Consider the following 26,856-nt stretch of genomic DNA (forward strand, 5'->3'; position numbering starts at 1 on the left):
TTATTCATTAAATGTTTCTCAAAAACCTGGCAGTTCTCCAAATAATAGAATTGATATGACATAGGACTTCCCTTTAAGAAAATTCCAGTCAAATATCCCACCTAATTGTTTCAAAACACCTCATTTGATCTTCTCAGCACTGCCAAAAGATAGGCAGGAGAACTCTTAGTATTCCTGTTTTCCAGGTAAAGAAACACAGGAAGAGAAGTGGTTCCTTGCCAGAGGTCTCATGATCAATAAGCCATAGAATCAAGACTTTGTGCAGATAAGTGCTGGAGGCCTACTGTTCAGCATGGTGATTATAGTTAATAATTCTGTGTTGTATACATGATATTTGCTAAGAGAGTAGATCTTAAGTGTCCTCAGCACCCCCCCACACACACACACACACAAGCACAAAAGGTAACTGTGAGGTGATGGATGTGTTAATTAGCTTGATCGTGGTAATCATTTCACAATTTATATGCATATCAAAATAGCACATTGTACACCTTAAATTTATAGAAATTTTATTCATCAATTGTACCTCAGTAAAGCTGGCAGGCGAAAGACTTCACAAGGATCTCCTGCCTCCAAATCTAGTGTGCACCTTCCACTCTTCTAGCTTTGATATTCCATTGACAAAGATGGGAAATTGATTGATCACACCTAGCAGCACCAACAGACCAAAACATCAATGCAAAATAGCATCTTGACCTCATGCTGAGATGCCTCACTTCTGACAATGAAGAACAGCATTCAGTGTCTGCAATGATAAGCCAAGCTCCATCGGACAGTTTGACACCATGAGTGAGGGAGCACCAGTACCTTGCTGGTTTCTTGCTGCCCTAAATTACCAGATCTTGGTAACAATTATTATATGTTAAGATTCACTATAAGGTTGGCCAGGAGCTCAACACTCTACCCTGCACCTGGGAACAAACACCACCCACAAAAGACCACCGACCATGCCCAGATAAAGCCATGACAGAGATTCAGGTGTTATAGCAGGTGGCTATTAAGTGAGAGCCACAAGCTGCTATGTTTCCCTCAAAAGTGAAGGCCAATGCTCGTTTTCATACCTAAGATAACCAGAATTATTTTTCTTCCTTATATGGACCGGCTTGTTTACTTCTTCAGATCCATATGTATATTATCAGCAATAGCAGCTCCTCAGAATGACCGTAACTTTTATGAAGACCCAACACACAAACCAAGCAAGGGATCCAAAAGATCTCAGTTGAGTTCCAGTTCCGGGTAAGATGGAGGAGGCACACTCTACCCTGCTTCTCCCACTAAATGCAGCTACAAACAACTGGACCGAGTGCATCAAGCAGCTATTTGAGGACTTAAAAGGATATGGAGCAGGCAGATTAGAAAGAAGAGTTGAATTGAAAGTATTATAAAATGAGTGGTGAACGTACAAGTTTTTCTCTCCAATATTCTCTGACCTGAAGTCAGTTCAGCTTAAAACCTAGAAGTGGACACCGGGACCTGGATGGAAAGAGCTCCAGGAGAAACTTTTTAGGTCTCACTCAAGAAGTGGGAAAAGGAACTCTGTGTCATTTTTCTTCTTTTCCCCATACCCTAATCTATGTGCAGCCTTGCAGTGGTGGTAGCACGAACCTGCCAGAGGGAAACCATAAGGGAAGGGAACTTTCTCGTCTGCTTGCAGGAGCTGTGGTCCCTGTTTTTATTACCTCTGTGTACACTTACCATCTGTCCACAAACAGGAGCACAGTTGTGAAAAGTGCACAGAGCAGGGTAACTAAAGGCCCAGCTTTTTGGCTCGAAGACTAACAAGGGGGGCACCCAAGGAACTGGAAAGGATAGCAGATATTGAGGCAAAGGAGGAACGTGGGCAAGTGACCCCTTACATTGTTTTTGAACCCCTGGGCTCACCCCTGAGCTGTATGTGACTCTCATCCTAAAAGCACATACAGACTTTGAGAATTGAACTACAGGGCAAACCATCACCAGAGTGCTAGACTGGCCATTGTGGGAGGCACATGAGGTATGGATCCTATTAGCACTTCAAAAGCTTTGAAAATGGAGCTAACTTTGGAAGCACAACTTATAGAAGGCCGGATGGAACTGATAACCTGAACTCTACCTCACTGATTGCCTGCTGCTGATTATTCATTAGATTTAAGCAAGGCCCAGAGGAGTCTTATAATGTAATATTCAAAATGCTTGGAATGCAATTTAAAACTATTTAGCATACAAAGAATCAGGAAAACCTCAGCTTATATGGGAAAAGCTAATCAACAAACAAACCAGGATGACACAGATGTTGCATTTATTTGACAAAAAATGTCAAAATTAGCTATTGCAAAGTGCTTCAGGAAGTACAAGCAGTTACCCTTGAAATTTTTCAAAGAAACATGTATCAAAGGAAGAGAAGATACACAGAAGAAACAAATGGAAATTTTAGAGCTAAAAAATACAACCACCAAAATAAAAAACTCACTGGATGGAAATGACAGAGAAAAAAGTCAGTGAACTTAAAGATAAAGCAGTAGAAACTGTCCAATCTGAATAACAGAAAGAAAATAATTTTTAAAGAACAGAGCCTCAGGAACCTAACCGACAATTTAAAAAGGGTCTAATATTTTTGTGATAGGAGTTCCAGAGAGAAGAAAGCCATTACTTTTGCAGTTTAATGGCAAAAACCACAATTACTTACTTTTAATGGCAAAAACCACAATTACTTACTTTTAATGGCAAAAACAGCAATTACTTTTGCACCAACCTACTATATGTATACACCTTGAAATACCACTCGGCTATAAAAAAGAATAAAATAATGTCTTTTGCAGCAACTTGGACAGAGCTGGAGGCCATTATTCTAAGGGGAGTTACTCAGGAATGGAAACCAAATACCATATGTTCTCACTTGTAAGTACAGCTAAGCTATGGGTATGGCAAAGGCAGGCAGAGTGGTATAATGGACGTTGGAGACTCAGAAATGAAGAGTGCGGGAAAGGCACAAGAGATAAAATACCACGTATTGGGTACAGTGTACACTACTCAGGTGATGGGTGCACCTATTCGATAGTATTGGGCCACAGAGTCTAGCCACTTAACACAGACATGTATTTAATGATGGATATATATTCTTTGTATTTTTGGCTGTTCCCTTGGCTGCTTCTAGTCTTGTTAAATGACATACAAGTCATGGCAAATGGCAAACACAAGTTTAAATGACATGAAAATTGAGTATGTTATATATATATACACTTTTTTTTCTCATGCAGGTCTTTAGGCAGTGTAATACCTACCAGCCATCTTAGTAAAAAATATATTTTAAAATAGATGTGAAGACTAAAGGAAAAGGAAAAATGTGAGGTCTATTTTAAGTTCATGGTCATCTCAAGTATGGGGGGTAGCAGGGTGACCCAGTGAGCTCCTCTGGTGGCCCCGCAGCAAGAGGGAATGGTCACTGTGCCTAGCGAAGGCAGGGACGTGTTTCTAAGGCGAGGATGACTAAGTGACTCTTTTCAAATGTTGTTTCACATGGGAAAATGTCTTCTGATTTGAGGAAACAGTGTGTCTGTGTAGGGAAGATTTCTCATCCTGGGGCTTTCAGTTTTGCATTCCTGCCACACCAGGCTTGCCACCTTCCCTCCCTTTTGGGGGACAGAACCAGCCCCTAACATGTTAGATCCCATCAGAAAGTGCACGCAGAAGCCTGGCGAGAAGGAATCTCTCTCTGCCAAAGGCACGGACTGTGCCACCGGAGGGGCAGGCCGTTCAAATCTGCTGGAAAAGGAGATGCGGCACCTGGAGAAGCAGCATCTTCCAGTTCCATCTGCTTATTACTGTCCTGGATAACCATCCACAGGCCACTTACATAGAGGAAACGTGTGTCTTTAGCTTCTAACTGTCCACTTTATCTCAGTAATAGGAAAACTTACTCATGCAAAACATATAAAGTAGTTCAGGGACAGCCACTTTGGGACCATTTAAAATAAGTTGACCTATATTGTATATAATTAAACCTGAAGTGGGGTTGCATTTTGAAAAATACTTTTAAGCTAATGAATGCTTTTTCAGTGCACCCAGCAAAATCCCCAAAGGGAGAGAAAAACATCTGTAGGTATTTATAAAATACTCTTTCTGTGACTATGTCTGAAGAAAGGTAGACAATAAAGGGAAATATTACAGCCAGAAGAATAGTCTTCTATGGGAAGAAACTTTTCTGTAGTGCAACAAAGTAATGATGAGTTCCATTTACTTATCCAAGCCCAGGGGAAATCCTGTCTCCCTTAGATTTCTGATATCATCTGAACTTTCTGTTAGAATCGTAATTATTTATGACCCTTACTCAATTAAAAATACCAGCTTTTTGTAGTCCAAGGTCTGACATGTTACATTCTGTTTCAAAGAAAATCTCCTCGGAAGCGGGACTTGACCTGGTGCACGCATTCATGATTTAGATGCTGTTTCAGCATATAGAGAGGAAACCCAAACAGGCCGTGAGAGGAGCTCAGGCCAAGCTGGATTCTGAATTCCCATGTCCATTAGCAAAGTCTGGGTCTCTCAAGAGCTAAAGGATTAAGATAAAGGCCTCTGCTACTCGTGATTACCAGGGACTGTGATCCGTGTGGTTTGTTCCTCTTATCTACAGTTCTGACAATAGCTTGGGAACACGAGACCTGTCTGCACAGCTGCTGACATCTCCCCAGGGTACACACTGCTGACATCCAATGCTTCAACGAGAAATAGGCTTGCCTGCCAGCCTGGATATCATTCAAACATGGCAGCCCCCAGCTTGGGACTCCAGCCAACAATGCCCCTAGCCTGTCTTAGTTTAAACTGCTTGCCTTTAACAGTTATTCCTAGCTGAAAACAGACCACAGCTCCTATTCAAGCTATGCTGGTGGCCTAAAAACACCTAGCTATGCTTTGAAAAGGACAATTGTGAGGACTGCTATATCAGTTGGTAATGCTAGTGTAGGGATGCAGTTTTAATCCCAACCCTGTTCACATTTGTCCATTCATTACATTTGTCTTGAGGGTCCACGGTGGACCAGCCACTCTGCTGGACTCCAGAGTTCAGCAGGGAGCAGGACCAACACGGGTTTCCAGGCGCCAGTTGTTGGTACAAGATAAAGTCTCAGAAGCATCATAAGGCTGGCTGAAAATGTGCCAACATTTGTGAGAAATACTAGGCCATGCTACCAAAATACTAGCGCAACACGTGTTCTTTTATGGTCCAACCAGAAGATCATGTCTGATTTCATTGTCCCTGTGGTCCCTAGGGTAGCTCTGTGGCCTGTCCCTGCTCTCTGCAGAGCGATGCTCAGAGCAGCCCTGGGTGCTGGGTGTTTCACACCTGCAGATTCCCAAGCTCTCCTTGTGACCAAATGCCCAGGCACAGAGGAGGCCAAAAAGTAGAGATGTCAGGGCCGCAAGAAAAGGTCCATGGAAGGAAGCCATCAGAATGCTCCATAAATCTTTTCTTAGGTGTCTTCCTCTACCCTTCAGAAAGGGCGGAAATGGGGACAGGGAATTCCTTTAGCCTCCCCGCCCCATCCCATCCATCCTTGGCAGTTGCCTCGTATTCCCCAGCGCTGAAGTCTCTAATGCAGGTTTGCCTCTTGCTGCTGCTGCTGAGCCCTTCCTGGTCGTTGTCTGTCCTTTTTCCCCAGCTTAGGGACGAATGGATGTCTGGGTAGAGCTGCTGTGTTCTGAGCCAATCAGGGATAGAACCACCTGCACCCAGAACGTCATCTCTTCCAAGCACGAGCCAAAGTGAGACATTTTCTTGTTTGCCAAAAAGGAAGGACTCCTACCCACTGGAAGAAAGATATGACTCATTTCTCTGATCAAATCTTTCCTAGTGCTGTCCCACATGGGATGCAGTGAACTGTCTCTCTGTCTCAAACAGGGAATCCCATTTCAGTCCATACAGCACATTTTATAATGAAGCCTATAATAGCACAGGGGCCGTCAGCTTCTTGGACCCTCAGTAAATGTGGGAAAGATAAAGGAATTACCTACACAGAATGCTCTGAATAAATGAATGAATGAATGAATGAATGAATGAAGAAATTTAATGTTGAATAATGCATGGAGAGAATGCATTACTCAATCCATGCAGAATGTCAAGGTATAAGACCCTTATCAGGAAAAGTCTTTCCTTTTGTTAGAGAAAAAAAAGTTATCCTGACACTTGTTAAGACTAAGGAAGACTTTATTCAGAACTATTGTGATCAGCGTCAAAACTTTTGCAATAGGAGAGAGAGATGGGACTCAACTCTGAATACCACAAAGGCAGCCAGTGACTTACAGCCCAGGGGCAGGGTGAAGGGTAAGGGGATGGAACATTTCTAAGAGGAGACATCAAGGGTAAGGGATTTGCACTAATCTGACTTGACAGGTTTCTTGCTGAAGGCAGGACAGGGTGATCAGAGATCTAGGTGAGGGTTGAGGACTTTGGTCAGCAATGGAGAGTGATCAGATAACAAGGGCAGGGGGGATTCTCGCTAAAATGACTTAGCCAGATTCTTGCTCCAGCGGGACTAGACAGGTGGAAGATGTGCCTCAAGGAGGAAGCCTGGTTGAAAAGAGGCTCAGAGGAGTCTAACCAAAGTTTTGTCAAGGAGAGAGGCTTTGTCACTTTCTATTTGTCAACAGATTTTTTTAATGAGTTAATTTTCTTCTATATTTATCCGTTTACATTATGTACATTGTTGTAGAGCAGTGAGTCCAACTGCCCAGTTACTCCCCGTAAGAGTAACTCCAAAAAGCGTACATTCTAAACAGCAGGTATCTTAGAGATGGAAATGCATGATGGCTCCCCCTGCTGGGTTTGCAAAAGTCAGAGCTGAGTTGGAAGCAGACTACAGATCCCCATAGGGCCTGCTCTTCCCACTCACAGAGGGGAGGGGTTAAAAGGCAATTCCTCCAGCCTTGCTGTTTGTGTCTGGGTAGATTTACCACTAAGGGTTTAAAAGTATAAAGGCGCAGAATCTCAGAGTTTTCATTTGTTCATTCCACAAATATTTACTGAGTGCTTACTATGTGCTAGGCAGGATGCTGGGCACTGGGGATTGAGTTGGGGGACTGGGTAGCAGCCCCTGCCCTGACCGAGTTTACATATAACCTGAAAGATACGCGTACATTCAGAACTTTACAGACATGTGTCATAAGTGGCTCAGGGGAGAGACCCACTGCACAGTGACTGCGCATGGAAGGCAGAGCTGACCTTGCAGAGGAGATGAAGGAAACAGTTCTAAAGGGACCATTGAGCCGAGAGCCGAACACTCCATTGGGCAGATGCAGAGGTAAAATGATGCAGATTGCAAGTGGAGGGAGCTTCAGCACCAAGCCCTGTGGTGGGAGAAGTCCTCTAAGAGCCTAAGAAGGAGGGATAGAGAAGAGACTACCAGGCTGGACTAGGCAGGGGCATGACAGGTGGGCAGATGAATGAAGGCTCTTCCCCTAAGAACAAAAGAAAGCCAGTAAACTGTAGGGTGGACATGTGACAGGAGCATGTGACAGTCTAGGTCATGAGCCCGTGAAGATCCCTCTTGTACAGGACGAACAAAGGAGGGGAGAGGGGCTGGAGTGAAGTGAGGGAGACCCGCAAGGGGATGTTAAAGGAACGAGACAAGAGATGATGCCCTCCTGGACAAAAGTGAGCAGGAGCGAGGCAGGTGACATTAGGAGACACGTGTGTGGTAAAAACCAGTAGGCCTTGGTGAAAGATGAGTTATGGGGGGGTGTTTGGGGAAGGTGTTTAGGGAGACATTGGCTTTGGATTACTTAATGCGTGCGTGGCAAAGCCACTTACTGGGACTGGCAGACTCCATTCCACCATCTAGAGATCTGAGGTCCCATGAAAGGCAGTCAGCATGTTACAATCATGTTAGGCCTATTTAGAGTTACTCAGAGGAAGACTAGACACTCTGGTCGCTTTTCACAACTAGAAATCCAGCACATATACACAACTGGGCCACCGCTTCACTCTGAACATGCGTTTACCAGAGCACAGAGCTTTGTGCTGCAGTAAGTGCCTGTTCACTGCCCTGTGAGATGGCACACCTATGGCTCTGAGGACCCAGCATGGCCTCTACCCCCAGAGCCCAAGAAGAACTGTCCCCCAACTCCAGTCTCCATGGAATTAATCCAGGTGTTTGGGACCAGGATGGGGAGGTTGTAACCATTCCAGGTCTCTTTGACTCAATCCTCATGTTTTTACCAGAGTTGACATTCAGTTTAGCACCGTGACAGGTACCGTGAAGTTGCTAATATCACCAGTGGGAAAATAAAGACGGAGTCGGGGAGGTTGGCTTTGTTCTCTTCTAAGTACTTTTTTATCGTTTATCTGATTAATTTTGTCATCACTTGATCAAATGTAGCACCTTGAGTGTTTTAAACATAGGAATCCAGCAAAATAGCTTCTAGTTGTCTTCCTTTGTAATGACCCAGGCAGAATGATTACTGAGGCTAAACGTCCTTCTCTAGGGGCCTAAGTCTGGCTCCATTTACACACAAAGAATTTGGATTCATTTCTTGTTTTCTTTTGGCTCCCAACTTATCAAAACAGCTGAAAGTTAACATTGTTTATAATTGTCAAAGTCAATTTAGACTTTCCTGCTGGGAATCATTTTATTTTAAAAATTAAAAAAAAATTAAGCCACCTTTTAAGAATAAAAAATAATTAAGCCAACTTACAAAGCAGACATTGTAAGCTGGGCTAAAATTTAGACAGATGTCTCAAGGCTCATGTTCTGTCAGTGACTTATATTGGATTATCGCCTCTCAGTAGAATTTGAGTTTGGCTCCCTTGGTACATGATCTTTGATGGGCCCATTCTCAACTTTTGTGTCCATTTGAACTGAAAAAGGCATATTTATATTTTATGTCTCATTGTACTGTATATAGCTCACCCCAGGCTGTTGTCTTGGCCCCAGCAGTATTTCCCAATGGAACTTTCATTATAAGGAACCACTCTCATCCATCCACCCCCTTCTTTCCTCATAGCAGTGATAATCTGTAAACTCAGCTAATTAACATTTCATAGAGAATGTTACATACTTGGTGCCTTTATTCTCATTGGAAATTATCTACGTTGTTTTAATCACGGATTTCTTTTTCCTGACAGGAGAAACCAAAGATTGTTTTGACTATATATATATACACACACACACACACACACACACACACACATTTATATATGTATATACTGACTATATATATATATACACACAGACACACTTGTGTGTGTATATGTGTGTGTATGAATATATATTTTTTTCTAACAGAGTGAAAGGACTAGAAGGAAGCAAGAGTAAAGATTCACAAGACCCAAATTATTTGTAGGATCAGGAGTGTATAAGAAGGTCAAGGGTGGCTTATGAGTCAAATCAACTTACATATTGGAAGAAAAGTGGATTTGTAAGATTCATTTCCATTAAGTTTGAAAATATGTGGCCGAGTCGTCGTGGCTCACACCTGTAATCCCAGCACTTTGGGAGCCTGAGGCAGGTGGATCACTTGAGGTCAGGAGTTCGAGATCAGCCTGGCCAACATGGTAAAACCCTGTCTCTACTGAAAATACAAAAATTAGGCAGGCATGGTGGCACGCACCTGTAATCCCAGCTATCCGGGAGGCTGAGGCAGGAGAATCGCTGGAACGCAAGAGGCGGAAGCTGAGTGAGCCGAGATGGCACCACTGCAGTCTAGCGTGGGTGACAGGGCAAGACTCCATCTCAAAAAAAAATATGTATTAGAGTCCCTGTTGGGCCGAAATTGGTGTTGGTTTAGGAGCAGAACAACTGCAGATAGTCCCACCAGATGATTATGATTATTATTATTATTATTGAGACGGAGTGTTGCTCTATCGCCCAGGCTGGAGTGCAGTGGCACGACCTCGGCTCACTGCAACCTTCACCTCCCGGGTTCAAGCAATTCTCCTGCCTCAGCCTCTGGAGTAGTTGGGACCACAGGTGCACACCACTGTGCCCAGCTAATTTTTGTATTTTTAGTAGAGATGGGGTTTCACCATATTGGTCAGGCTGGTCTTGAACTCCTGACCTGCACACCTGCCTTGGCCTCCCAAAGTGCTGGGATTACAGGCACGAGTCACCGTGCCCATCCCAGATTATTTTTATTGTTATTATTATTTTGAGACAGAGTCTTGCTCTGTCACCCAGGCCAGAGTGCAGTGGCGTGATCTCGACTCACTACAACCTCCATGTCCCGAGTTCAAGTGATTCTTATGCCTCAGCCTCCCAAGTAGCTGGGATTACAGGTGCACACCACCACGCTCGGCTAATTTTTGTATTTTTAGTAGAGACAGCGTTTCACCATGTTGGCCAGACTGGACACCAGATTACTTTTGAGAACTATCTGAGGGGCTGTTTATATTTACAGTGGGCTTCAGGCTTAGTGGACCCCTGAAGACTCTGGTTACAACTGGAGTGGATGTTCACCATGTAAATGGTACCATCTTCCCCAGGGCATTGCAGCGCATGACAGGAATTCTACTGGAGTAAGGAGCTGCCCAGAAGGAGAAGTCAAGTAGGTCTGATTCCTTACTCCACATGGCTTCAGGGGCAGTATCTCAGAATGGTGATGCTCTTGAGAGATTTAGGGAATCCTCCTTTCTCACACTCTTGGTCTTTCTTTGGTCTTTGTTTGCTTTTTTAAAATGTATTTTTTTCAGTTTTAATTGTGGCAAAATATAAATATAGTAAATAAATGATAAAATAAGTAAATAAAAACCAAACATAAGTATACAACAAAAACTGCAATTAAAAGTTACGATTTTAATCATTTTAGGTGTCCAATTCAGTGGCATTTAGGACATTCATATTATTGTACAGTTGTCACCATCATCCGTCTTCAGACCTTTGTCACCTTTGGCCGGGCACAGTAACTCACACCTGTAATAGCACTTTGGGAGGCTGAGGCAGGCAGATCACCTGAGGTCAGGAATTTGAGAGCAGCCTGGCCAACGTGGTGAAACTCGTCTCTACAAAAACTAAAAAAATTAGCCGGGTGTGGGTGGCATGGCCTGTAATCCCAGTTACTCAGGAGGCTGAGGCAGGAGAATCACTTGAACCTGGGAGGTGGAGGTTGCTGTGAGCCGAGGTCACGCCACTGCACTCCAGCCTGGGCGACAAAGCAAGACTCCATCTCAAAAACAAAGAAACAAACAGGCCGGGCGCGGTGGCTCAAGCCTGTAATCCCAGCACTTTGGGAGGCTGAGACGGGCGGATCACAAGGTCAGGAGATCGAGACCATCCTGGCGAATACGGTGAAACCCCGTCTCTACTAAAAAATACAAAACACTAGCCGGGCGAGGTGGCGGGCGCCTGTAGTCCCAGCTACTCGGGAGGCTGAGGCAGGAGAATGGCGTGAACCCGGGAGGCAGAGCTTGCAGTGAGCTGAGATCCGGCCACTGCACTCCAGCCTGGGTGACAGAGCAAGACCCCGTCTCAAAAAAAAAAAAAGAAACAAACAAACAAAAAAAACTTGTTATCTTTCCAAACTGAAACTCTGTACCTATTAAATAATAACTCCCCATTCCCCTCTTCTCATAGCCCCTGGCCACCACCATTCTATTTTCTGTCTCTAGGAATTTGACGTTCTCTGGTGCCTGGGTTCCTCATATAAGTGGAATGACACAGCGTTTGTCCGCTTGTTACTGGCTTATTTCACCCAGCATAATGCCTTTAAGGTTTGTTCAGTTGCAGCACGTGCACTCTCAGCCTTTGGGATCTGTGCAGGGTGCAGGCGAAACAGCTGAACTCGCGACGCCACAGGGACACACAGCAGAGGAGACGTCTCCTCTCACGCCCTCTCTGGATGGCTCTCGCCCTGGGGCAATCAAAGAATGAATTTGTTTAAAGTCAGGCATATTGAGGAATTGTTTACCTACAGTAAAATTCACCCTTTGTGGTGTATATTTATATGAGTTTTGAGGCAGTGATGTTTTTAAATGCTCTTAGCTTGGCAACTGGTACAACTGATAAGTGGACATAGGGAGGTCCCTAGAGTAGTCAGCTTTATAGAGAGAGAAAGAACAAGGGTGATTACCAGGGGCTGCAAGGAGGGAAAAATGTCCAGATCCAGTCTGGGATAATAAAAAAGTTCTGGAGATGGATGGTGGTGACACCACACAGCAATGCGGATGTAAAAATGCCACTGAAGCGTACTTAAAAATGGTTACAGTGGTAAACATCATCGTATATATATTTTACCACAATAAAAAATTAACCTAAAAAACCGATAAGTGGGATCTATGCAATGATATCTGAAACTTGGGTATTCAGAATGATTTTAACCAAAAGAAGAAAAGACATCTGTTTCATTTAGTAAACTGAACTAAAGAAATCCATACATGAGACTGTCTCAGCACTCGCACATGTGAATGAAGGTAGCATCTCTCAGTACCGCGCCAGGGCCAGCTGTGAGCAAGGCAATGACGAAGACAGAAGAAGCAGCTTGCAGTCCAGCAAAGCCTCCAGAGACCTTTGTTATTATTTTTGTATGTTGTAGTTTCTACTGATTCTTAGGGTTTGCCAGAGCACTGCTGGGCAACCTCTCATCTGAAAAGCAGCACAGTGAGTCCAGACACCACATACCATTTGTTTTTCCTCCTCTGACAGTAATTTCTGGAGTGACTGTCTCCAGACACTCCATCTCCTTGTCGCCCCATTTCCCAGCTCCCAAGTGGAACCATTACCTTTAAAACCTTTTACTTTAGCGTCTCTCCCGAAATGGACGTGCAGCTACCCCATAACTTTCTGATGAATAACACCTGGCTGGCTGTTCTCTTGTCAGGGAGGGTCTGTGCTCAGAACCCCAGCAAGATGCTGAGTCCTTCCCTTCCCCTGCAGTCAGGCAGCCACCAACGCAGGAGCCACACGGGGAAAAGATCACAGTTCTCAGTGACACTGAAGACAAAACTCAGCCTGTGTTCTGTGAACCCTGAATATCTGAGACAGGTCTCAGTCAATTTAGGAAGTTTATTTTGCCAAAGTTAAGAACGCATGCCCGTGACACAGCCTCAGGAGGTCTTGACGACATTTGCCCAAGAGAGTCCAAGAACAGCTCGGTTTTATACATTTTAGGGAGACACGAGCCATCAATCAATAAATGTACGATGCACATTGGTTCGGTCTGGAAAAGGCGGGACAACTCGAGGTGGGGAGGGGGCTTCCAGGTCATAGGTAGTTAAAAGACAAGCGGTTGCATTCTTTGGAGTTTCTGATTAGCTTTTCCAAAGGAGGCAATCAGATATGCATGTGTCTCAGTGAGCAGAGGGGTGACTTTGAACAGAATGGGAGGCAGGTTTGCCCTAAGCGGTTTTCAGCTTGACTTTTCCCTTTAGCTTCGTGATTTGGGGGCCCCAAGATTTATTTTCCTTTCACAGCTCCTATATGATTTTGTCCACAGGGTTGATACCGCAGTGTCAGAGAAAAAAGTCAAACTGTGTAAATATTTAAAGAGGTGTATTCTGAGCCAAATACGTGTGACCAAGGCTCGAGGCACATTCTCAAAAGGTCCTGAGAACATGTGCCCAAGGTGACTGGGTTACAACTTGATTTTTGTACATTTGAGGGGGACAAAAGTTATAGGCAGACATCCATTCATACGTGTAAGGTGTACAGGTAATCATTGGTTTGGTCCAGAAAGGTGGGACAACTAGAAGCAGAGGGGAGGGGAGGGGAGGCTTCCAGGTCTTAGGTGGACGACTGGCAATTGGTTGAAAGAGTTTAAGTTATTATCTAAAGACCTGGAATCCATAGAAAGTAATGTCTGGGTTAAGGTAAGGGGTTGTGGCAACTAAGGTTCTTATTATGCAGGTGAAACCTCCAGGAAGCAGGCTTCAGAGAGACTAGATGGTCAATGTCTCTTATCAGACCTAAAAAGGTTCCAGACTCTTAGTTAATCTCTCCTGGATCAGGAAAAGACTTAGAAAGGGAAGAGGATTCTCCCCAGCAGGGGTCCCCAATCCCCTGTCCACGAACTGGTACCCGTCCCAGTTCTGTGGCCTGTCAGGAACCAGGCTGTACAGCAGGAGGTGAGCAGGAGGTGAGCAGGAGGTGAGCAGTGGGTGAGCGCGAGCATTACCTCCTGAGCTCCGCCTCCTGTCCGGTCAGCGGCAGCACTGGATTCTCATAGGAAAACAAACCGTGTTGCGAACTGCACGTGTGAGGGATCTAGGTTGCGCCCTCCTTTTTAAGAATCTAATGCCTGATGATCTAAGGTGGAACAGTTTCATCCTGGAACACCCCCCACCCGCCTGTCCGTGGAAAAATTGCCCCTTCCACGAAATCAGTCCCCGGTGCCAACAAGGTTGGGGGCCACTGCTCTGCGGAATATAGGTTGTTTCACAAGAGACAGCTTTGCAGTGCCATTTCAAAATATGTCAAAGAAATGTATTTTGAGAGAAAATACTTTGATTTCTTTCAGGGCCTGCTATCTGTCATGAGATGCTATACTAGAGTCAGGTTGGAATTTGATGTGTTATTGCTACAAAGAGTCTGTTTTTCCAGTCTTAAGATCTCTATTTTAATGTTAAGGCTGGTCAGTCGTGCCTGAGTTCCAAAGGCATGAGGGTGTAATGTGTCATGTCTGACTACCTTGTTCAGCCTGGAGGCTGTTGGTGTAACCCACGCGAGAGGCCTGCTGCTTTGGACCAAGGTGTTGGCGAAGGATGCGGTGAAAGATAAAGTTGGGATGTATTTTGAAGATGGAGCACTCAGTGTTGGTGGATTAGATTGCAGGGAGGCAGTAAAGGGAAAGAGGAATCGGAGATGTCTCCTTGATTGTCAGTCTTCACAGTGAGTGAGTTGTGGTGCTGTTAATTGAGATGAGGAAAACAAGAGGGAGATGCCAGTTGAGAAGGTAGGGTCTCCTTGCTCAAAGGGTAGCTACAAAGTCACAGCCAGGGTTTGCTGTATTAAGCAAATCTGCCGCAGTTATGCATGGCGAGGCCAGGATTATGAATCAGAATGCCTGAAATCCATATTTGTAATCAGTCCACTAGGCTTTGCTAGACTGCAACTCAACACACCCTTCTGGGGATCCGACTTGTTTTGCTTAAATGGCTGTTACGAGAAGACAAGAACATAACTCTTTTTGTCAGAATTCATCAATATATTCATTATGCTGGGGGCACACTGTCCTGTTATGCTTTCAGAATATGATGTCTTTCTAGTCTTTTTACAAAACTGGTACTCTGCAAAATTTATTATCAGTACACTGAGAAAGGGAAGGAAAAGAATCCTTTTTGCAGTCTCATGCTGTCAGGTTTGAAATGAAATAACACTCAGCAAGTTCTCCTCTACAGAAACAATTTTGGGCTTCATGAAACAAATCACGGTTGTTTGTGGACCAAAAAATGTGTATTTTTATGTACACGTGCTCAACTGTGGTTAAGATGTCACTAAGTCACTGACATTTGTTGGACACCCACTGGGGGCAGAATTTGGCCAGATGTGATTAAAAAAAAAAAAAAGACTTTTTCAAAAAATTGTCACATGGTCTGCATCATCTTTGTAATCATCTTATAATCCAAAGAAGGAAAGAGTGCCACCTCCCAAGACATGCAAACATTCAAAAGCACCAACATACTGAACATATAATTAATATGTAATAATTCCTTGTATGTATTTTTTCACTTTTCTGGCATTTAAATATATAGAGGTAAATGCTGTGTTGAAAAAAAATCCCAGAGTCACAATCAGCTGAGCCTAGACTAGTGCCTGGCGTATAGTGAGCATTTAATAATATGTGTTGAATAAATTCATGCCTTGAAAAGAATGATTTATAACATACATCCAAAAATGTAATATTAGGAATTAAGATTGTGACTACCACAGTGCTTGGTAGGGACTTACATTTTTAATAAAATTAAATCCATTAGGATTTATTGAGTAGCTGCTATTCTGCCTGCATGGAATATAAGAAGGGAATCCAAGTCCACTGCATTCTTAGCGTGTAGTGGGGCTTAGGGAACTTGTAGCACCTCCTGTCAAAAATATTTACTCCGATTATGTAACTGCATGTCTGCAGTTCCCTAAATCAGATACTTCGGGGGTGCTAATAAGCCAGTAACAAGGGAGCGAAACAAGGTTTTCATCCTTGTTCAGCCCACTGTGAGCCAGGACCATGGGGGCAACCTTACTGTTGCTTTTAACATCCAGTTAGGATACTTGAGGCCAGTGACATTGAAACATGGTCTTCATCCCTGCAGTCCCTGGCCATCAAATAATAGACAGCCTTCCTCCCTTGCCTATGGGTTCCTCATCCCTCTTATGAACTTCCTTAGAGGCAGAGGCCGAGACAAGGATCTTGCAGCACATGAATTACTGGGGAGTTGTGCTCTAGGAAAACCTATAAGGGAGTAAGGGAAGCAGGATAGGGAAATGGCAGGGCTGTTTGGACCATATCAAAAAGACTGTAGGTTTTACTAGATTGTCAGCCCAACCAACAACTGACAACTGACCGTCCAATCCTGGACCTTCCTAACTCCAGATCCCTTTACAGCTCCACTTGACCAGCCACTCCAGAAGTTGTGGGCTAGATTCTGTCTTAACCCAGACCCGCCCTACAACAGACGCTCTAAGCTATCAGGCCTTGCTCTCTACCACTCTTTTTTCTTTGCCCAGCTCTCATCCCTTCCTCCTGCAGTCCCTCTTCAATGTGTACAGACCTACTTCCAGTTCCTTGGCACCTCTATTTTCTTCTACTGTGCCAAGACCCTTCTTATCTCATTCCCCCCATAACCAGTACCACTTGGCTACTCCAGGGGGGCTCTCCAAACCAGCAGCATTGGTGATGTCTGGGAACATTTTGGAAATGCATGGTCTCAGGCCCCATCCCAGGCTCAATCAATCAGAATCTGCATTCTAGCAAGAGCCCCAGGTGATTTGTATCCACACTAAATCTGAGAAGCACTGCTGTGAATTACTGTACTGGTAGGTTTCCTAACTTTTTGTCCTTCTGCTAGACCCACAAAGCAGAACCCCATTCATAGGTGGACACTGCAGTGTGGGTACCCACCATTGTCAGCCATTCCCAACCTGTGCCTCCAATCACAGTTGAGCTCTCAGAGCTCTTTATCAACCCTTTTATTTATTTTTGTCATTTCCTTCCTATTTCTCTCCACAAGTATTCCAAATGCTTACCTTTTCCTATACACCCTGACTCAAACCAGTAATCCTCTTTATAAATTAAACCAGATTTGTTTAATATATATTAGAGTAAAATCATTATATTCTTTTACATTTCAATCTTTGAACATGATTGTTGTATTTTGTTAATATGAATTGACATGTATGTTTTTCCATAAAACAGAGAATCATAAAATAATTAGAAAGCAAGAGAATTGTAAACAAACAGAGCAAAAACCATCTGTTTTATCTTGGTATTGTAAATACACGTATCTGTTATATTACTTACTATACTTCTCTGTGTGTTTGATATGACTTATAATTTCAAAATAAAATTTAAAAGATCATGCTGAAGCAAAGAAAAAGGGCCAGGCATGGTGGCTTATGCCTGTAATCCCAGCACTTTGGGCAGCTGAGGCGGATGGACCACCTGAGGTCAGGAGTTTGAGACCAGCCTGGCCAACATGGCAAAACCTCATCTCTACTAAAAATACAAAAATTAGCCAGGCGTGGTGGCGGGCACCTGTAATCCCAGCTACTTGGGAGGCTGAGGCAGGGAGAATTGCTTGAACCCAGGAGGTGGAGGTTGCAGTGAGCAGAGATCATGCCACTGCCCTCCAGCCTGGGCAACAGAGTGAGACTGTGTCGAAAAAAAAAGAAAAATTAAGAGTTTCTCCTGATAATCTGTGTCCACTGCCCAGCCCAGATGTCTCTCATTCTACTATTTGCCTGGTCTGAAAATGAAAAGCAAAGAATTTAAATTGGAAATGACCTTGGACCTGAAGTACTACTGCAGAAGAAATAAAAGGAAAAGCTCCCAGAGGAATGCATTCTCCAACCAGACCTCAAAGGGTTCCTACACATAAAGTGCTGAAAAGAGAAGCACACTTTTTAAAAAAAAAAAATCACAAAACACACACACACAACACACACAAACAGCCCAACATTAGAGTCAGTAGAGGCAATGACAGAACCACAGGCAGAAGACTTCTGAGATTGGAATTATCATAAATGGTGTTCAAAATAAGGATCTATAATATGGGTTTTTACAAACAGAAGTATTATAGGAAAGGGGTCCAGATCCCCAAGAACCCAAGAGAGGATTCTTGGATCTTGCACAAAAAAGGATTCAAGGCAAGTCCATAGAGTAAAGTGAAAGCAAGTTTGTTAAGAAAGTAGAGGAATGAAAGAATGGCTATTCCATAGACAGAGCAGCCCCGAGGGCTGCTGGTTGCTCATTTTTATGGTTATTTCTTGATGTTATGCTAAATGAGAGGTGGATTATTCATGCTTCCCCTTTTTAGATCGTGTAGAGTAACTTCCTGACATTGCTGTGGCATTTGTAAACTGTCATGGTGCTGGTGACCGTGTAGCAGCAAGGACGACCAAAGGACACTCTCATCGATATCTTGGTTTTGGTGGGTCTTGGCCAGATTTTTTTACTGCAACCTGTTTTATCAGCATCGTCTTTATTACCTGTATCTTGTGCCGACCTCCTGTCTCGTCCTGTGACTTAGAATGCTTTAACCGTCTGGGAATGCAGCCCAGTAGGTCTCAGCCTCATTTATCCATCTCCTGTTGAAGATGCGGTTGCCCTGGTTCAAACACCTCTGACAGAAGGAATCCAAAGTATGGTTCAAAGATTATCAAAAGTTATCAAAGGATCAGAAATTCAAGAACTTGGAAATAAAACTGAAATCAAAACTTAATGGAGCTCAGTTACAGAATAGATAATTCATGAACCGAAAATTTGAAGAAATTACCCAAAATGTAACCCAGAAACACCAAGAAAGGAAAAATATCGAAGATGTTAAGAAACTCCAAGGAGAGAATGAAGTGGGCCAATGTATGAAACTTCCAGAAATAAAAGAACAGAGAGAATTGGAAGAGGCATTATTAAAAGCAATAGGGACTAAGAATTTTTCAGAATTAATAAGTAAAACCCAAAGGAGAACAAATGGCAAACAAATGAAAATTAAAGCCATAAACAAATCAATAGGAAACTCATAAATAGCATGAATCCTCAGAGTTAAAAAGGAATAATGAAACAAGGGGAATAAAGAGAAGTTCATACCTAACCACTGTGGTGAAATTGCAGAACATGAAAGACAAACAGAAGGCTTGTATAGCAGTCATAGCAAAGGAGTATCTACAAAAGGAGAAACAGGCTGAGAATGAATGCTGTGAATGAATGCCTTACCAATAACAATGGAAGGCAGAGGATGGTGGGGAAAAGTAACTGCCAGTCTGTAACAGGACTTCCGGTGAAACCAGCTTTCACAAATCAAGAGACTTTTTAGACAAAGATTTAAAGATTTGCCCACCCACACACTCTCCTTAGAGGAACTTGAAAATGAGGAAAATAATCTCAGACAGAAGGTCCGAGATAGAAGGAATGTTGCATCTGGAAATGAATATGTATCTCCATGTTTAGTTACACATGTATCTATATAAGTGGTCAGCGTGTGTACAGCATGCGTGAAGAACTCCAGTGACATGGTGGGAGGCAATAAAGAAGAAATAAAGATGGAACTTTGCCCTCGCAGAATTTATGAATCAGTTGAGATCTTAAGAGCATCTCTAAGCAGCACAGAAATTGTGGATTTATAAAGACCTGAAGTTCTAGAAAAGATGAGATCGTGTATCCACTTACCATGACATTTGCTCAACAGATTTAAAACACTAAATGTCAAATCAAAGAAGACAATAATCTATTCTGGAATCTCTCACATCTGGCCTTTGTTCCCTTCGTGTACTGAATAGAGGGTCATCAGATGGCCCTATGTCAACAATAGCCAGGGTTAATAACCAAAGTGTCATTAGCTCTTCATTCCTGTGCTTTTAGCAAACCCTCTCCCCAGGAAATATGCTTAGGAGTTCAAGGATACACATGGTAATTTGGCAGAGTGTATACAGGTATACATTTTTCCCCTAATCATTAGAACCTGTGAAAGTTACACTTTTTAAGAATGTCAAATCTTTGCACTATGCTATTCTCCAAAGAGAGAAAGCACTTCCCCATCCCCTGCTTATTCTTTCCTCCTCAAGTTGTTCGTCTTTTCCATATTGATTTGTAATAAATCACATATTAGAGAGCCTAGTGTTGTGTCTATCGTATGTGTTACAAATATTTTCTTTTCTCCTTCTTCTTTTTTTTTTAATTATACTTTAAGTTCTAGGGTACATGTGCACAACATGCAGATTTGTTACATATGTATACATATGTCATGTTGGTGTGCTGCACCCATTAACTCGTCATTTACATCAGTTATATCTCCTAATGCTATCCCTCCCACTCCCCCCTCCCCACAATAGGTCCCAGTGTGTGATGTTCCCCTTCCTGTGTCCAAGTGAACTCATTATTCAATTCCCACCTATGACTGAGAACATGCGGTGTTTGGTTTTCTGTTCTTGCGATAGTTTGCCGAGAATGATGGTTTCCAGCTGCATCCATGTCCCTACAAAGGACACGAACTCATCCTTTTTTATGGCTGCATAGTATTCCATGGTGTATATGTGCCACATTTTCTTAATCCAGTCTGTCACTGATGGACATTTGGGTTGATTCCAAGTCTTTGCTATTGTGAATAGTGCCGCAACAAATGTATGTGTGCATGTGTCTTTATAGCAGCATGATTTATAATCCTTTGGGTATGTACCCAGTAATGGGATGGCTGGGTCAAATGGGATTTCTAGTTTGAGATCCTTGAGGAATTGCCACACTGTCTTTTTAATGATTGCTATTCTAACTGGTGTGAGATGGTATCTTATTGTGGTTTTGATTTGCATTTCTCTGATGGCGAGTGATGATGAGCATTTTTTCATGTGTCTGTTGGCTGTATAAATGTCTTCTTTTGAGAAGCATCTGTTCATATCCTTTGCCCACTTTCTGATGGTATTGTTTGTTTTTTTCTTGTAAATTTGTTTGAGTTCTTTGTAGGTTCTGGATATTAGCTCCTTTGTCAGATGAGTAGATTGCAAAAAGTTTCTCCTATTCTGTAGGTTACCTGTTCACTCTGATGGTAGTTGCTTTTGCTGTGCAGAAGCTCTTTAGTTTAATTAGATCCCATTTGTCAATTTTGGCTTTTGTTGCCATAGCTTTTGGTGTTTTAGACATGAAGTCCTTGCCCATACCTATGTCCTGAATGGTATTACCTAGGTTTTCTTCTAGGGTTTTTATGGTATTAGGTCTAACATTTAAGTCTCTAATCCATCTTGAATTAATTTTCGTATAAGGAGTAAGGAGAGGATCCAGTTTCAGCTTTCTACTTATGGCTAGCCAATTTTCCCAGCACCATTTATTAAATAGGGAATCCTTTCCCCATTTCTTGTTTTTGTCAGGTTTGTCAAAGATCAGATGGCTGTAGATGTGTGGTATTATTTCTGAGGACTCCGTTCTGTTCTATTGGTCTATATCTCTGTTTTGGTAAAAGTATCATGCTGTTTTGGTTACTGTAGCCTTGTAGTATAGTTTGAAGTCAGGTAGTGTGATGCCTCCAGCTTTGTTCTTTTGGCTGAGGATTGTCTTGGCAATGCGGGGTCTTTTTTGGTTCCATATGAACTTTAAAGCAGTTTTTTCCAATTCTGTGAAGAAAGTCATTGGTAGCTTGATGGGGATGGCATTGAATCTATAAATTACCTTGGGCAGTATGGCCATTTTCACGATATTGATTCTTCCTATCCATGAGCATGGTATGTTCTTCCATTTGTTTGTGTCCTCTTTTATTTCACTGAGCAGTGGTTTGTAGTTCTCCTTGAAGAGGTCCTTCACATCCCTTGTAAGTTGGATTCCTAGGTATTTTATTCTCTTTGAAGCAATTGTGGATGGGAGTTCATTCATGATTTGGATCTCTGTTTGTCTGTTACTGGTGTGTAAGAATGCTTGTGATTTTTGCACATTAATTTTGTATCCTGAGACTTTGCTGAAGTTGCTTATCAGCTTAAGGAGATTTTGGGCTGAGACAATGGAGTTTTCTAAATATACAATCATGTCGTCTGCAAACAGGGACAATTTGACTTCTTCTTTTCCTAATTGAATACCCTTTATTTCTTTCTCTTGCCTGATTGCCCTAGCCAGAACTTCCAACACTATGTTGAATAGGAGTGGTGAGAGAAGGCATCCCTGTCTTGTGCCAGTTTTCAAAGGGAATTTTTCCAGTTTTTGCCCATTCAGTATGATATTGGCTGTAGGTTTGTCACAAATAGCTCTTATTATTTTGAGATTCGTTCCATCAATACCGAATTTATTGAGCGTTTTTAGCATGAAGGGCTGTTGAATTTTGTCAAAGGCCTTTTCTGCATCTATTGAGATAATCATGTGGTTTTTGTCTTTGATTCTGTTTATATGCTGGATTACGTTTATTGATTTGCGTATGTTGAACCAGCCTTGCATCCCAGGAATGAAGCCCACTTGATCATGGTGGATACGGTTTTTGATGTGCTGCTGGATTCGGTTTGCCAGTATTGCATTGAGGATTTTTGCATCGACGTTCATCAGAGATATTGGTTTAAAATTCTCTTTTTTTTTTTGTTGTGTCTCTGCCAGGCTTTGGTATCAGGATGATGTTGGCCTCATAAAATGAGTTAGGGAGGATTCCTTCTTTTTCTGTTGATTGGAATAGTTTCAGAAGGAATGGTACCAGCTCCTCCTTGTACCTCTGGTAGAATTCAGCTGTGAATCTCTCTGGTCCTGGACTTTTTTTGGTTGGTAGGCTACTAATTATTGCCTCAATTTCAGAACCTGCTATTGGTCTATTCAGGGAATCAGCTTCTTCCTGGTTTAGTCTTGGGAGAGTATATGTGTCTAGGTATTTATCCATTTCTTCTAGGTTTTCTAGTTTATTTGCATAGAGGTGTTTATAGTATTCTCTGATGGTAGTTTGTATTTCTGTGGGGTCAGTGGTGATATCCCCTTTATCACTTTTTATTGTGTCTATTTGATTCTTCTCTCTTTTCTTCTTTATTAGTCTTACTAGCAGTCTATCAATTTTGTTGATCTTTTCAAAAAACCAGCTCCTGGATTCATTGATTTTTTGGAGGATTTTTTGTGTCTCTATCTCCTTCAGTTCTGCTCTGATCTTAGTTATTTCTTGCCTTCTGCTAGCTTTTGAACGTGTTTGCTCTTGCTTCTCTAGTTCTTTTAATTGTGATGTTAGGGTGTCAATTTTAGATCTTTCCTGCTTTCTCTTGTGGGCATTTAGTGCTATAAATTTCCCTCTATAGACTGCTTTAAATGTGTCCCCGAGATTCTGGTATGTTGTATCTTTGTTCTCATTGGTTTCAAAGAACATCTTTATTTCTGCCTTCATTTCGTTATGTACCCAGTAGTCATTCAGGAGCAGGTTGTTCAGTTTCCATGTAGTCGAGTGGTTTTGATTGAGTTTCTTAGTCCTGAGTTCTAGTTTGATTGCACTGTGGTCTAAGAGACAGTTTGTTATAATTTCTGTTCTTTTACATTTCCTGAGGAGTGCTTTACTTCCAACTATGTGGTCAATTTTGGAATAAGTGTGATGTGGTGCTGAGAAGAATGTATATTCTGTTGATTTGGGGTGGAGAGTTCTGTAGATGTCTGTTAGGTCCATTTGGTGCAGAGTTGAGTTCAATTCCTGGATATCCTTGTTAGCTTTCTGTCTCGTTGATCTGTCTAATGTTGATAGTGGAGTGTTAAAGTCTCCCATTATTATTGTATGGGAGTCTTATGTCTCTTTGTAAGTCTCTAAGGACTTGCTTTATGAATCTGGGTGCTCCTGTATTGGGTGCATATATATTTAGGATAGTTAGCTCTTCTTGTTGAATTGATCCCTTTACCATTATGTAATGGCCTTGTTTGTCTCTTCTGATCTTTGTTGGTTTAAAGTCTGTTTTATCAGAGACTAGGATTGCAACCCCTGCTTTTTTTGTTTTTCCATTTGCTTGGTAGATCTTCCTCCATCCCTTTATTTTGAGCCTATGTGTGTCTCTGCATATGAGATGGGTCTCCTGAATACAGCAAACTGATGGGTCTTGACTCTTTATCCAGTTTGCCAGTCTGTGCCTTTTAATTGGACCATTTAGTCCTTTTACATTTGAGGTTAATATTATGTGTGAACTTGATCCTGTTATTATGATATTAGCTGGTTATTTTGCTCGTTAGTTGATGCAGTTTCTTCCTAGCATCAATGGTCTTTACATTTTGACATGTTTTTGCAGTGGCTGGTACCAGTTGTTCCTTTCCATGTTTAGTGCTTCCTTCAGGAGCTCTTGTAAGGCAGGCCTGGTGGTGACAAAATCTCTCAGCATTTGCTTGTCTGTGAAGAATTTTATTTCTCCTTCACTTATGAAACTTAGTTTGGCTGGATATGAAATTCTGGGTTTAAAATTCTTTTCTTTAAGAATGTTGAATATTGGCCCCCACTCTCTTCTGGCTTGTAGAGTTTCTGCCGAGAGATCTGCTGTTAGTCTGATGGGCTTCCCTTTGTGGGTAACCCGACCTTTCTCTCTGGCTGCCCTTAACATTTTTTCCTTCATTTCAACTTTGGTGAATCTGACAATTATGTGTCTTGTAGTTGCTCTTCTCAAGGAGTATCTTTGTGGCATTCTTTGTATTTCCTGAATTTGAATGTTGGCCTGCCTTGCTAGGTTGGGGAAGTTCTCCTGGATAATATCCTGCAGAGTCTTTTCCAACTTGGTTCCATTCTCCCTGTCACTTTCAGGCACACCAATCAAATGTAGATTTGGTCTTTTCACATAATCCCATATTTCTTGTAGGCTTTGTTCATTTCTTTACTCTTTTTTCTCTAATGTTCTCTTCTCGCTTCATTTCATTCATTTGATCTTCAATCACTGATACTCTTTCTTCCACTTGATCAAGTCGGTTACTGAAGCTTGTGCATTTGTCACGTATTTCTCATGTCATGAGTTTCATCTCTATTAGTTCGTTTATGGACTTCTCTGCATTGGTTATTCTAGTTACCCATTCTTCCATTCTTTTTATAAGGTTTTTAGTTTCTTTGCGCTGGGTATGTAGTTCCTCCTTTAGCTCTGAGAAGTTTGATCAACTGAAGCCTTCTTCTCTCAGTTCGTCAAAGTCATTCTCCGTCCAGCTTTGTTCCATTGCTGGCAATGAGCTGCGTTCCTTTGGAAGGGGAGATGCACTCTGCTGTTTTGAATTTCCAGCTTTTCTGCACTGCTTCTTCCCCATCTTTGTGGTTTTGGCTGCCTTTGGTCTTTGATGATCATGACATACTGATGGGATTTTGGTGTGGGTGTCCTTTCTGTTTGTTAGTTTTCCTTCTTACAGTCAGGACTCTCAGCTGCAGGTCTGTTGGAGTTTGCTTGAGGTCCACTCCAGACACTGTTTGCCTGGGTATCAGCAGCGGAGGCTGCAGAAGATAGAATATTGCTGAACAGCAAGTGTTGCTATCTAATTCTTGCTCTGGAAGCTTTGTCTCAGAGGTGTACCCAGCCGTGTGAGGTGTGAGGTGTCAGTCTGCACCTCAGTTGAAAATGCAGAAATCACCTGTCTTCTGTGTCACTCACGCTGGGAGCTGGAGGCTGGAGCTGTTCCTATTCGGCCATCTTGGGCACCCTGCTCCTTTTTTTTTTTTTTTTTTTTTTTAAGATGGAGTCTTGCTCTGCAACCCAGGCTGGAGTGCAGTGGCACAGTCTCAGCTCACTGCAAAGTCCACCTTCCAGGTTCTAGCGATTCTCCTGCCTCGGCCTCCTGAATACCTGGGACTACAGGCACGCACTGCGTGACTGGCTAATTTTTACATTTTTAGTGGAGACAGGGTCTCACCATGTTGGCCAGGCTGGTCTCAAACTCCTGGCCTCAGGTGATCCACCAGCCTCAGGTGATCCACCCGCCTCAGCCTCTCAAAGTGCTGGGATTACAGTTGTGAGCCACCATGCTCAGCCACAGATCTTTCCTTTATAGATTTTTTTACTTTGATTATGCTGTCTTTTAACATATATAAGATTTTACTTTTCATGTAGTGAAATCTATGACTGTTCCCTTTATGTCTTATGGGTTTGATTCATACTTAGGTCCTCCCAAAGATTATGATACTCTTAGATATTTGCCTCTGATATTGCAAAAGTTTTCATTTTTATGTTTACATTTTAGCCCCATATGAAATGTATTTTGGTGCATGACTTGAGATAGAGGGTTTACCTTTTTTTTCCACGTAAGTAGGCTGCTGTCTCAACACCACTGATTGAATACTCCAGCATCCCCCATGGATTTGGAGTGCCATTCTTATTATAGCATTAAGTTCCAAAATATGAACGGTTCTGTTTCTGGCTCTTTTTTGTTCCATGGATCAGCTTGTTTATATCTGTACTAGAACCCCATAGTTTTATCCACTATGGTTTATAACAAAGTTATCTATGTCAAGTATTTGCTCCTTGCCATTGTTATTTTTGAAACATTTTCATAAATATTCTCATACATTTTCTCCTCCAGTTGAAGTGTGAAAACAACCTGTCAAGTTTGAAAGAAAAGCTCATTGAGATTTAAATTTTAATTGCACTGGATTTGTATGTTGATTTGGAGACAATTGGCAGCTTTGAAATATAGGGTCATTGAATCAGGAACAAGAAATGGTATTACCTCATTTACTCAATACTTGAATTGTGTGTGTGTATGTGTACACACACTTATATGCATAATATATATGGGTGTATATATACATATTCATACTTTTTTCATATTAATTCTGTGTATTTCTGGATATGAAGTCTGTGTACAGATTTGTTA

General features: G+C 42.3%; 1 protein-coding gene across 4 annotated transcripts in view; it reads left to right on the plus strand.

Annotated features, from left to right (window-relative positions):
• The window catches only part of MTUS2 (microtubule associated scaffold protein 2), a 620,405-nt gene that overhangs the window by 488,322 nt on the left and 105,227 nt on the right, over positions 1 to 26,856 (plus strand). The gene's annotated exons all lie outside the window — the stretch shown is intronic.

Source organism: Papio anubis, chromosome 15, assembly GCF_008728515.1.
Source record: "Papio anubis isolate 15944 chromosome 15, Panubis1.0, whole genome shotgun sequence".
Classification (NCBI taxonomy): domain Eukaryota; kingdom Metazoa; phylum Chordata; class Mammalia; order Primates; family Cercopithecidae; genus Papio; species Papio anubis.